Source organism: Nycticebus coucang, chromosome 16 (assembly GCF_027406575.1).
Source record: "Nycticebus coucang isolate mNycCou1 chromosome 16, mNycCou1.pri, whole genome shotgun sequence".
Lineage (NCBI taxonomy): Eukaryota > Metazoa > Chordata > Mammalia > Primates > Lorisidae > Nycticebus > Nycticebus coucang.
The window spans coordinates 34,472,883-34,480,040 of NC_069795.1; positions in this window are offsets into that span (position 1 = coordinate 34,472,883).

Sequence of the window (7,158 nt, forward strand, 5' to 3'; positions counted from 1 at the left end):
ACTGAGTGTATGAATATTTGCAAAGAGGTGGCCAACACAGAAAACATTTTATAAGTATTTTGGGCAGTTTTGTGATGAATATTTTGTAAATTAAAGCATCTAGATTCAATTTCCCACTTTCTCTATGCATGCCAACCTTATAGGTGACCTTTTGGACACCCTGTATTTATCAGAAGTGAACACAGAGCTCAAGATTAACAATCAATTAAGAAATGGCCTCATTGAAATTTTAGAACATTATAGGCTATATTTATTTCTAATGTGGACATTATCCATGAACTCTGTAAAGCACACAAATCTATGATAAATACTAATCACATCCACATTAGAGCATAGCTGCATCTCTTTCACAAAATGTTTGGCGCCTTCACTTGGAATACATATTCACATTTAATGTAATTCAATAAATAAACTTTCTCCAAAATTGGCAAGACACTAAAGAATATTAGTGTCAAAATGTACATACACATATGTTTCCTTCATGGATATTAGAGTTGTCTGGTGGGAACGTATTTCTATACCTAAAGCTAGTTTAATATTAGGTAGTAAAGAAAAAAAAAATGTCTGCAATTATCTGCCTTACAGAACACCAACCCAGGCACACAAAGCCTTTCAAGAAAATTCATTGAATTAATGAATGGATAGATGGACACTATCCTAAAGTACAAAATTTATTAATGGCATACAGTGAATAGAGCTGTGGATAAATAAAAATAATCATACCCTTCATATCTGATTTATATCAATTTTAAATGTGGATGGGTCTATCCATGAAAACTCAATAATCTAAGAGACCACCAAGTATCCTCGCATGAGTGATCATTCAAAAGGTGGTGGCCTTAACCATGCACATTTTTAAACCTTGTATGATGACGTTTAGCCTATTCATTTTCAGTACACATAAAAATAATGTCATTGGGCCAGGCGTGGTGGCTCATGCCTGTAATCCCAGCCCTCTGGGAGGCCGAGGTGGGTGGATAGCTTGAGCTGACAAGTTTGAGACCAGCCTAAGTAAATTTAGTAGAGACAGTGTCTCTAGTAAAAATAGAAAAACTAAGGCAAGACGATCATTTGAGCTCAAGAGTTGGAGGTTGCTGTGAGCTCTGATGCCACAGCACTCTATCCAGGGTGACACTTTGAGACGCTGTCTCAAAAGAAAAAAAAAAATATAATTGAAAATAAAACATTTTAACCTTAAAGATTTAGGTAAAACTATTTATTAAACACCTCAAAATAAGGTTAATCTCTATGAATCATAGAAAAAAATCTTTTCAGCTTTCCATTTCTTATCACAGATACATAGTTCTCTACTTGGCTTAGGAAAATAATTACTCTAAAAGTCATATTTAACACATTTTAAAAGTATCAATTACATAAAAACCACCTTAGGTAGTATAATAACTCTTTCTTCAATAAAGATCAACTCTCAATGAATTTGCCACTCCATCCAGGATTATTTTCTGAGACAATGAAGAAAGGTGAATACTGGTTGCAGATATTTAAAATTGAGAAAATATTTATTTAGGTGCATAGTGCTATTATTTTATATTCAAGTATATAAATGTCTCAGAATTTAACATTATTCTACAAACAATCAAGAAGAATGAACACTGTTGACTTGTTATTATATTCCCTTTCAGATTTTGTAATGCAAATATTTTTAAATAAAATATATTCTTTAGTTAAATGTTTTATTTTTAAATAGCAACATAAAAAGAGCATTTCTTCTTTTTTCTTTTTATTTTTTTAACAAATGCAGAAAATGTCCTCTCTTAATATCAGCAAGTGTTCTTTGTAAACATGACTTCTGGTATCTGCCCCATAATGCCATCTCTTACTGAATGTTTGAATTGATATGTGATATTTGTACATATATAGAGCGTGCATGTGATATATTGTTTATATACATGGATGTGCAATGATTAAATCAGAGCATTGAAGACATCACAAGCATTTAAATTCTGGGTTTCATGTTCTATTTTAAACTCATGTGGTATTTAGGCTTTCTTACCCATCCTCTACTCTTGTCATTCTGAAAAATATTTTGGGGCAGCGCCTGTGGTTCAAAGGAGAAGGGCGCTGGCCCCATATGCCAGAGGTTTAAGCCCAGCCCCGGCCAAAAACTGCAAAAAAATAATATTTTGGATGTGTGCTTTTAGGTAAGTTTTTTCATTGACTTACTAATTTAGACACAATAAATTTGAAATTTAATTCATCTAATTTTCCTTGGTATACTTCAACAACATCCCATAATCTTTGATGACTGCATTTATTTTCTTTAATTTTAAAATTTCCATATAAAATGCTAATCTAGCTTTCAGGAAGTTCATTAATAATACACAGAAGGAAAAGCACATGAATTCAATCTTTCTGTATCCATGTTCTTTTCAAATTTTTGTTGTTTAAATCAACCAATTATTAAATTAGAAAAAAATTGTCTCTAGAGAAGAAGCTAGTTGAATTGATGACTGTGATTTGCAGCCAAAAGATGCCCATTTTCCTGCATTAGATCTAATTTTCACAATATACCAATATGCTTCTTTTTAAAATTTCAATCATTTTTTTTACTCTGAGAGTTAAAGGAACCATCAAATAATATGAATTTGATACTAAGAAACACGTAATTGTCTCTAGACAATAGCAAATTTAACGTTTCCAAACCTATTGAATGATCTTCAGTACTTAAACCTTAAAAAAGCAAATTTTATGCATTAGTTTCTTCCTCTAGTTATCATATAGATTTTCTTTCTTTCTTTTTTTTTTTTTTTTGTTCTTAATGTTGCCATTAGAAATCACAAATTGCTTGCATAGTAATCTCAGCCCAGATGCTCTGTGCTTGACGTGGGAAATGGGACCCTTAAAAACTCTCCCTCACTACTCTCCTCTTTATTTCCTCTGCTTTTCTAATAATTAGGAAAGCAGCAGCTGCTTCTATCCATCCTCATGATTCCAGGATTATACTGAACATAGATGATAATGCCCTTCCTATTACTTCTGTATGGGACGTGCAACTGATTTGGAAAAAGAGCAAGAAAAATATCTGTGAAAACATCTTGTTGATAATAGATAATTCAGAGGAATTTGTAGTATCCACAACTTGTTAGAGCTAATGGTAACTAAGAGAGTTTTCACTTCTTGATATAAAAAGAGAAAGAGTGAGAGATGTGGATACTCTAATTAAAAAGCAAAATGTGTGGACATGCTGTCAGGCTAGAAAGGATTTTAATATACAAACAGTGACTGTATGTGTTTGACATACACGGTGACAGTTTGAAAAGCTTTATACATTCACCACATTTTCATTAAAATTGAACATGTAAAACTAGACATTCTATTACCAGATCATAAAACCAATATATCCTTGGTTGTTTCTTGAAACGAGGTTTTCACAAAATTTGCAACTGTTAGAATGTAACCTTGGGAAAGGTTCTGATGGGCCAATCAAAAGTTAATACAAAAAATATGCTCCAGGAAAATTTTTTAAGTTAAAAAGTTGTTCTGTTCTTCCAAATAACATCACTCAACAGAAATGAAGTTTCTTAACTTTGCATGAAGCCAGGCAAAATCATTATTCTGAGTATCTACACTATCTTTACGAAAATTCATTAAAATTTTAGGTTATAGTAGTGTCGGTGTATGGAAGGGAACTAATTCTTATAAATCTGCGTTTAGCAGAGATAGGATTTAATTTAAAAATAAATATCAGAATGAAATTAAAGTAAGTTAGCTTCTGAGGCTATGTCTGTGATTTTCACCTCATCTCCACCTTCAGTCTTCTTTCATTCAGAATGACCTGTTTTAAACCTTCACCCAACCAGTCCTGCTTTCAAGGCCTCTTTTCTTTCATTCATTGACAACAGAACAGTCTCTTATTTAGCTAGGATATTTCTGTAGATTTTATTAACAAATTTGATGTTTTAAAAAGATTTTAGATAAGCCATTACTCTTCAGAATAAACACTATTTTTAAGTCAATTCACTTAGTTTAATTTCAAAACAAAATGAAGACCACTTGAAGGAAAAAAGGTAACACAATGGCACCGTGCACTCATTATCTAAGATAGTGCTTTTAACATTTGCTTTGATGCCAAAGAAATTTACTTCCCTAGTAACGATAAAAATAAATTGTACTATGGATTAGAGCCATTTCTTTCTATTACTGACTGTTAAGGAATGTTTTTGACGCTTTGCAATGAACACTAATTGTACCAACTATTTAACAACAGATTTCAAATGGAGTGATCCTGTCTGGGCAGTCAAATTTGCATGGTAATGTGAACTCTCCTACACTCCTCAGTGTGTTAACTCTTACTGGTTTACTAACAAATATTGACTAGGCATCCATATTGATCCAGGAACTGAACTAATTACTGTATAGCATTCACAGATACAATTTTCAATAGAATTGTGAAAGCTGGAAAAGATCTATAAAAGCTGGAATCTGGAGCATTAAAACAGAATTTTGGGAATTCTAAGTAACCAAGCCTGGAATCAGACAACTTTGAATTCTAAAACAAGTCCAAGGAGAAACAGAGAACCTTAAGAAGAAACTCATGCAACCGCAGGTGTAATCCCAATATGTGAAACTTAGTAAATGTGGAATGTAAATGTCTTAGCACAATAACTAAGAAAATGCCAGGAAGGCTGTGTTAACCAGTGTGATGAAAATGTGTCAAACGGTCTATAAAACTAGTGTATGGTGTCCCATGATCACATTAATGTACACAGCTATGATTTAATAAAAAATAAATAAATAAATAAATAAATAAAGAAGAAACTCATGGGCTCTACCAGACGATTAAAGAGAATGATGAGGAGTCACTATGCCAAACACCAGTATAGATATTTTAAAATTTATTTATTGAAACAACATATAAAGTTATTTCTGAAATTGTAAAACTTATCTGAAAGGCAAATACTCTCCTGGAGATGGTACCCTACATTCTCAAAATCTTGAGATCTTTACAGTTATTTTACAGTCAGCTCATGACAATATTTGATAGAGAATAGGTAACGGGCAGAGATAAAGAGTACTGCGTTAGGTACCTAGCATGGGGAGAATGGACTAGAAATACTGAATTAGAAGAACAAAGGGAAATGACGAATTTTGTTTAATTATTTATTGCTAAATATGGTACAAAGATAACACTGCAACCCCAGGTTTTCACTATGGCAGGCATTTCTAGTTGGTCAAAACCTTTTTTATCAACTCAAGATGCTTCTCAGGCCAACTTCTTGAGCAAATTTTGATCAATGTAATTCAAAGTAAGTTGAAACTAATTTAATTGTCTGAACAGTCCCCAGATGAAAAACAGAAAATAAAACAACTGGTTTAAATCAATAGTACAAGGATTATCAAACCAGAAATAGGATGTAATATCAAAATAGCAAAGCCTTTTTTTAATGCTAATTATTGTGTTTGGAAGCAATGAATGCACAGATAAGCACAGAGATCCTGGTGTGCAAATATCCGAGGTTCATTTATTTTGACATTTTTGTACAATGTATGCTAGAATTTCCCCCTTGTCCTGAACTGTAAAATTTTAAAAAGATCTGATGTATTGTCACCCACTGTTCTCCAAATTAGCGTTAAAAATATTTATTATTTATAACAGAATAGAGATAAAACTGTACTAACAGGACACACACTATATGTATCATACTTAAACAAATTCTCATACTTAAACAATTTTAAATACCTGTACATCTTTGCAGATACTGTTTGTTCTGTCCATAACTGTTTAACCCAGCTTCCATCATCTTTAAGTGTCTTATTCCTTCAGGATTCAGCTATTACTTCCCCCACATTTTTTTTCCCCTATTCCTCCAAGTGACATTAAGTTCCAATTGTCTGGGCCCCTCTGGAATCCCATAAATGCTGCTTGCATGGCATTATCCATCGTTTCCTTTATTGGATTACATATGTGTCTACCACACTTGACCATGACGTTATTAAGCATATAACGTATTTCTCCTGAATATCTTTAATTATAGCCAGTAATGCCTTTAATTATAACAGATAGAGGAGAAATGTGGCAGGAACGAAAGCAGACAGGAAGAGGTAAGTGATAAAGCTAATAGATATCTCAGATGTAATAAGCAAACAGTGGACTCCAGGCTTGTTCCTCAAATTTGCTTCCTCTTGAAATAGCACTACTATTCGCTCAGTTGTGCAGACCCAGAACTGTGTAATAGAGGGTCTGATTCCATTTCTGATGTTTAATTAATGACAATTTTAAAACTCCCCTCTTTTACTTTATGCCTCAACTCTGGGCAAGCTGTAGAAACCCTGGTTCTCTTCCCTTGATGCACGTGGGAGAGTCACACCTTAAATAAAACTCTCACCCCAGCCCCACAACTCACCACAATAAAGTCCTGAGCCAGCCTCCATTATTGTTTTCTCAAATTATTTTGGACTTATTTGAGAGGACATCCATTGTCTCTTTAGAGATTCCCATTTATGTAAAAAAGAACATTTTACATAACCTCTTAGTGTATCTGGCATCATCAATCTGGTCATCTAAACCAAATTTGGGAGGTCCCTCATGTTTTAAAGATTTAGTACAATAATTTTGCAAGTTGTTCTTTTTTCCTCATACACCTTATAAAATCCCCTCCCTACACCCATCAATTCTAACTTCAGATTCATATCCCTAATCTTCCTCCTTTTTCAGACTCACTAGTCTGAGCCATCATCATGATTATTTATTTATTTATTTAGACAGAGTCTCACTCAATCACTCTCAGTAGGATGCCATTGCATCATAGCTCACAGCAACCTTAAACTTTTGGGCTCAAGCAATTCTCTTGCCTCAGCCTATCCAGTAGCTGGGAGTACAGGTGCCCGTTGTAAGGCCTGGCTATTTTTGGAGATGGTGTCTTGCTCTTGCTCAAGCTGGTCTCGAACCTATGAGCTCAGGCATCCACCCGCCTCAGCATCCCAGAGTGCTAGGATTATAGGCATGAGCCACCTCTCCTGGTCCATCATCATAATTTTTGGACAACCTATGGCAATCTTTCCATTCTCTATTCTCAAGAGTTTATTTTCTTCACAACCACCATGCAATATTTTAAAAAGATAAGTGAAAGCCTACTGCCTAATACTAAATACCATATGTTGCCCTTTTAATACTTTGATAATAAAATTGTAATAATTTAA